Source organism: Suncus etruscus, chromosome 10 (genome assembly GCF_024139225.1).
Source record: "Suncus etruscus isolate mSunEtr1 chromosome 10, mSunEtr1.pri.cur, whole genome shotgun sequence".
NCBI classification, from domain to species: Eukaryota; Metazoa; Chordata; class Mammalia; order Eulipotyphla; family Soricidae; genus Suncus; species Suncus etruscus.
The window spans coordinates 80,177,560-80,183,395 of NC_064857.1; the positions used below are offsets into that span (position 1 = coordinate 80,177,560).

Here is a 5,836-nt window from a genome sequence, read left to right on the forward strand (position 1 = left end):
TTTTTCTCCTTCGTCTCTCAAACCGATGAGGAGAGCCTCTAGAAGAATTCTGCTTATTTCCGGCGTATTAGACTTTTACCCCAGTTTATTATTTTTCTCCTCTTCAAACAAAACCACATAACTTGAACTAGCTAGTCCTGCCCCCCAATTAGAGGGGGAAATAAAGGAGGCATCAGGACCAAACAGGTGTAAGACTACGAAGTAATAGGAGAGGTACAGAAAGGACCACATATTCTAGCAGCCCTGGGGGTGAGGGAGGAGGATATGGGAGGTAGGACAAAAATGGAGGAGTAGGGAAGACAAACCAGTGATGGGAATCCCCCCTGATTTTATGTAAATATGTACCTAAAATATTTTTGTCAACAATATGTAAGCCACTATGATCAAAATAAAAATTATGTTAAAAAAAAACTCTGCTCCAAGAAATAAGAGAGGACACACAGAAATGGAAACGCATACCCTGCTCATGGATTGGCAGGATTAACATAATCAAAATGGCAATACTCCCCAAGGCATTATGCAGATTTAATGCTATCCCTCTAAAGATACCTATGACATTCTTCAAAGAAGTGGATCAGGCACTTTTGAAATTTGTTTGGAACAATAAACACCCTAGAATAGCTAAAGCAATCATTGGGAAAAAGAATATGGGAGGAATTACTTTCCCCAACTTTAAACTTTACTACAAAGCAATAGTTATCAAAACAGCATGGTATTGGAATAAGGACAGACCCTCTGATCAGTGGAATAGGGTTGAATACTCAGAAAATGTTCCCCAGATATACAATCACCTAATTTTTGATAAAGGAGTAGGAAATCCTAAACGGAGCAGGGAAAGCCTCTTCAACAAGTGGTGTTGGCACAACTGGATAGCCACTTGCAAAAAATTGAACTTAGACCCCCAGCTAACATCATGTACGAAGCTAAAATCCAAATGGATTGAAGACCTCGATATCAGACCCAAAACCATAAGATATATAGAACAACACATAGGCAAAACACTCCAGGACATTGAGACTACAGGCATCTTCAAGGAGGAAACTGCACTCTCCAAGCAAGTGAAAGCAGAGACTAACAGATGGGAATATATTAAGCTGAGAAGCTTCTGCACCTCAAAGGAAATAGTGCCCAGGATACAAGAGCCACCCACTGAGTGGGAGAAACTATTCACCCAATACCCATCAGATAAGGGGCTAATCTCCAAAATATACAAGGCACTGACAGAACTTTACAAGAAAAAAACATCTAATCCCATCAAAAAATGGGGAGAAGAAATGAACAGACACTTCGACAAAGAAGAAATACAAATGGCCAAAAGACACATGAAAAAATGCTCCACATCACTAATCATCAGAGAGATGCAAATCAAAACACCACAGAAAATGGCACACCACCTCACACCACAGAGAATGGCACACATCACAAAGAATGAGAATAAACAGTGTTGGCGGGGATGTAGAGAGAAAGGAACTCTTATCCTTTCCTTCCTTCCTTCCTTCCTTCCTTCCTTCCTTCCTTCCTTCCTTCCTTCCTTCCTTCCTTCCTTCCTTCCTTCCTTCCTTCCTTTTTTTGGGGGGGGGGTGTTTGGGTTTTGGGGCCACACCTGGTGGTGCTCAGGGGTTACTCCTGGCTGTCTGCTCAGAAATAGCTCCTGGCAGGCACGGGGGATCATATGGGACCCCGGGATTCGAACCAACCACCTTTGGTCCTGGATCGGCTGCTTGCAAGGCAAACGCCGCTGTGCTATCTCTTCGGGCCCTAAGGAGTTTTTCTAATCCGGCTAGCTGACTCTTCCAAAAATTGCCTGCCACGTGCTGATTTCTTTAGAGCGACGGATTGACTTCGGGATGGCTATGGACTTCAAGTGACATTCCGGGGCCAAGTGCCTGGATGACGGTCCCGGGAGACCGCGGAGGACCGGCCTCTGCAGCTGCTCCAGCCGCTCCTTCCTGCCACGTGGCCCTGCCCTCGCCGGGGTGGGTGGGGGTGGGGTAAGAGCGAGACTCGCGCCACGCCCTGGGACTACAATTCCCAGAAGCTCCCGCGACGGCGCATCACGTGACGTAGCTGGAGCGCGCCCAGCCGTTCGGGCTCCTGCCGCGTTCTCGGACGCTCGCCTTCACGCATCTCTCTCTCCCCGCCTCCCGGGCTCCCTGCGACGCGGCCGGGGTGGGAGCCGAGCCGGGGTGCGAGCCGCGGAGACGTCCGTCCAGCATGGAGGCCTGAGCCGGCGTCTTGCGCCACCACCCCGGGTGCCGCCCCGATCTGGACGCGGGTCCCTGCCGCGGAGACAGGTGAGGGGGCTGCGGCCTGGCTCGGGCGGCCCCGCCCCTTGTCAGCGGGTTTGGGTTCGGGGGGACCCTCCCCGTGACCGTCCCCGGGGCTGGGCGTGGCAGGGCCGGGGCGAAGGGTCTCTGGCCTGAGCCTGTCCCTGTCCCTGGAGGCGAGAGAGAGGCCGGGCTCTCGGGACCCGCTGGCCCTGGACGCTGTCACCTGGAGAGGGGAGGGGAGGGGCGAGGAGAGGGTGTGTGTGTGTGTGTGTGTGTGTGTGTGTGTGTGTGTGTGTGTGTGTGTGTGTGTGTGTGTGTGTGTACCGGGGGTGTGGTGTGTGTGTACAGAGATCCCGGAGACCGGGGTCCGATCGGGTCTGAGTTGACGGAACCCCTGGAGCACAAGTCGGTACTTGGGGTTGACAAACATTGGGAGACGTCAGTTAAGCTGCACTAGGCTTGGGATGGATGGAATGGGATGGGGGAGCGCTGGCTTGGCCCGCTTTCCTTCCTTCCTTCCTTCCTTCCTTCCTTCCTTCCTTCCTTCCTTCCTTCCTTCCTTCCTTCCTTCCTTCCTTCCTCCCTTCCTTCTTTCTCTCCTTCCTACCTCCTCCCTTTCTCACCTTTCTTTCTTTCCTTCTTTCTTTCGTCCTTCCTTCCTTTCTCCTCCCTTCTTTCTCTCCTTCCTTCTTTTTCTCCTTCCTTCCTCCTCCCTTTCTCACCTTTCTTCTTCCTTCCTTCCCTCTCTCCTCCCTTCTTTCTCTCCTTCCTTCTCACCTTTCTTCCTTTCTCCCTTCCTTCCTTCCTCCCTCCCTCCTCCCTTCTTTCTCTCCTTTCTTCCTTTTTTCTCTCCTTCCTACATTCTCACCTTTCTCCCTTCCTTTCTCTCCTTCCTTCCTTCCCCCTCCTTTCTCTTTCCTTCCTTCTCACCTTCCTTCCCTCATTTCTTCGTCCTTTCTCTACTTCTTCCTTCTCACCGTTCTTCCTTCCCTTCCTTCCTTTCTTCCTTCCTCCTCCCTTCTTTCTCTCTTTCCTTCTCACCTTCCTTCTCCTTCCTCCCTCCTCCCTTCTTTCTCTCCTTTCTTCCTTCTTTCTCTCCTTCCTTCTCACCTTTCTTCCTTCCTCCTTTTTCTCCTTCCTTCCTTCCTTCCTTCCTTCCTTCCTTCCTTCCTTCCTTCCTTCCTTCCTTCCTTCCTTCCTTCCTTCCTCTTTCCCTTCCTCCCTCCCTCCCTTTTTTGACTTTTACCTTTTGTGCAGAGATGTAATTCACATCCCTTGAAATTCAAATTCATTCTTAAAAGTACAATGCAAGTGAAAGTTCAATTCAGTTTTTTTAAAGCCTGTATAGCAGTTGGGTTGTGCCATTGTCTCAATTCCAGGACATTTTGCTCAGAATACCCCTGTCATTCTTCCCTGTGCCCCTCCACCCCCACAAGAATCTATACCCAGGAGCTAGGACATCTCTTATCGGTCACCGTAGTGCTTTAAAGAAGGGTGAAAGGGGGAAGAAGTTGGCTTTGGAGGGAGGGCAGTAGCGGGTTTGAGAATAGGAGATAGTGTACATCAGGGGTCTCAAACTCGCGGCCCACAAACGGCCCTCTGTACAACATTTTGTGGCCCTGCCCTAGAGGAATCTTTTTTTGTTTTGTTTTAGTTGTTTGGGTCACACCCCCATTGTTCAAGGCTTACTACTGACTTTGCACTCAAGGATCACCCCGAATTTGCCTCCTGCGGCACCCAGGTAAATTGAGTGTGAGACCTCTGGTGTACAGGTTCTAAAAAGGGTCAGAGAAGGGGTGAGAGGCTCTGCAGCAGAGCTGAAAAGGGGAGTACAGAGTTCGTTGTGTGGGGTCCTTAGAAAAGGGAGGAAAGGGCGAGAGAGACTGGATAGTGGGGAAGGTGCTTGCTTTGTACAAGACCTACCCACTTCCTTCCCAAACACTGTGAATTGGGCCCTGAGCTCAGAGAAGGGAGTTAAGCTTTGGCTGTGGCCCAGGAACAGAAGTAAAGGAAGGAAGTTGGAGGAAGAAGTATGGGGTGCTAAGGAGCTGTGTCTGTGTCTAGGAAATTGGGGGTGTGAGTAATGATGGATGCAATCAGGGCTTGAGAAGAGTTGTGGGGTGGAAGGGAGAGAAACTAAAGGGATGGGGATGGATGGCCAGTGACTTCCGCCGAGAAATTGATGAGCTTTTTTTTTTTTTTCTTTTGGATTTTGGTCACATCCGGCAGTGCTCAGGGGTTACTCCTGGCTCAATGCTCAGAAATCGTTTCTGGCAGGCTTGGAGGATCATATGGGATGCTGGGATTCGAACCACCGTCCTTCAGCATGCAAGGCAAACGCCTTACCTCCATGCTATCTCTCCTGCCCCCCCCCAATTACTTTTATTTTTGGTCTGTTTTTGGGCCATACCTGGCTGCACTTAGATTACTCCTGTCTCAGCACTCAGATATTACTCCTGGCAGGCTCAGGGGACCATAAGAAATGGCAAGGATCGAGCCTGGGTTGGCTGCCTGCAAGGCAAATCCCCTACCTGCTGTGCTATCACTCTGGCCCCTACTACTTTTTGTTTTGTTTTGTTTTTGGGCCACACCAAGTGATGCTCAGGGCTTACTCCTGGCTCAGGGGACCCTAGGGGATCTAACCTAGGTCTGTCCTGGATCAGCTGTGTGAAAGGCAAATGCCCTACCGCTGTGCTATTGCTTGCCCCTTCCCCCCCTTTTTTAGGGCAGGAGTTGATAATACAGGGGGTAGGGTGCTTATCTTTTTTCTTGAACTAGCTGACCTGGGGTTGATCAGTGGCATCACATAACTACAAGGAGTGATCCCTGAATACAGAGCCAGGAGTAAGCTCTGAGCACTGGCTGAAGTGGAGGGAGAAGAAAAAAGGATTAAAAATAAATTTTGGGGAGGAGGTGCTAGCAATCAATCTCAAGGTCTCACACATGCAAATGTGGAATTTTATCTTGAGCCTCAGTTACTTTAAAGCAGATCAGGGGCAGGCGCGATCGCATAGCGGGTATGGGGGCTTGCACATGGCTGACCCGGGTTTGATCCCAGCATCCCATATGGTCCCCTGAGCCTGCCAGGAGTGATTTCTGAGTGTAGTGTCAAAAGTAACCCCAGAATGCTGTAGGGTGTGGGCTAACCCACCCCCACCCCAAAAGAAGGCAGATCGTAGGATTGCAGATCAGTAGATTTTATTGTTTCACTTATCATTATTTCAGTATATATAGAGGATTGAGTAATTTTTTAATCATACCTATCATACCACTATCACATCTGAAAATTTAATAGAAAGCTCTTAATATCAATATCATTAGTATCTAGAAAGCTTTTTTATTCTTTTTTTTTGGGGGGGGGTCACACCTGGCAGTGCTCAGGGAATACTCCTGAGCTCTGCGCCCAGAAATTGCTCCTGGCAGGCTTGGGGGACCATATGGGATGCCAGGATTTGAACCACCGGTCCTTCTGCATGCAAACAAATGCTCTACCTCCATGCTATCTCTCCGGCCTCTAGAAAGCTTATTTTTTAAAAAAAAAATGTACGTAATGAAGTCAGTGCAGA

The 5,836-nt window shown here is 49.4% G+C and overlaps 1 protein-coding gene across 2 annotated transcripts in view; it reads left to right on the forward strand.

The window, feature by feature from the left end:
• Window positions 1–2,132: 2,132 nt before the first annotated feature.
• Window positions 2,133–5,836, forward strand: part of DYM (dymeclin) — a 340,760-nt gene continuing 337,056 nt past the window's right edge. For both annotated transcript variants that reach the window (XM_049781531.1, XM_049781532.1), the window contains exon 1: window positions 2,133–2,294. The gene's annotated coding sequence lies outside the window, so the exon portion shown is untranslated. The remainder of the gene's footprint in view (window positions 2,295–5,836) is intronic.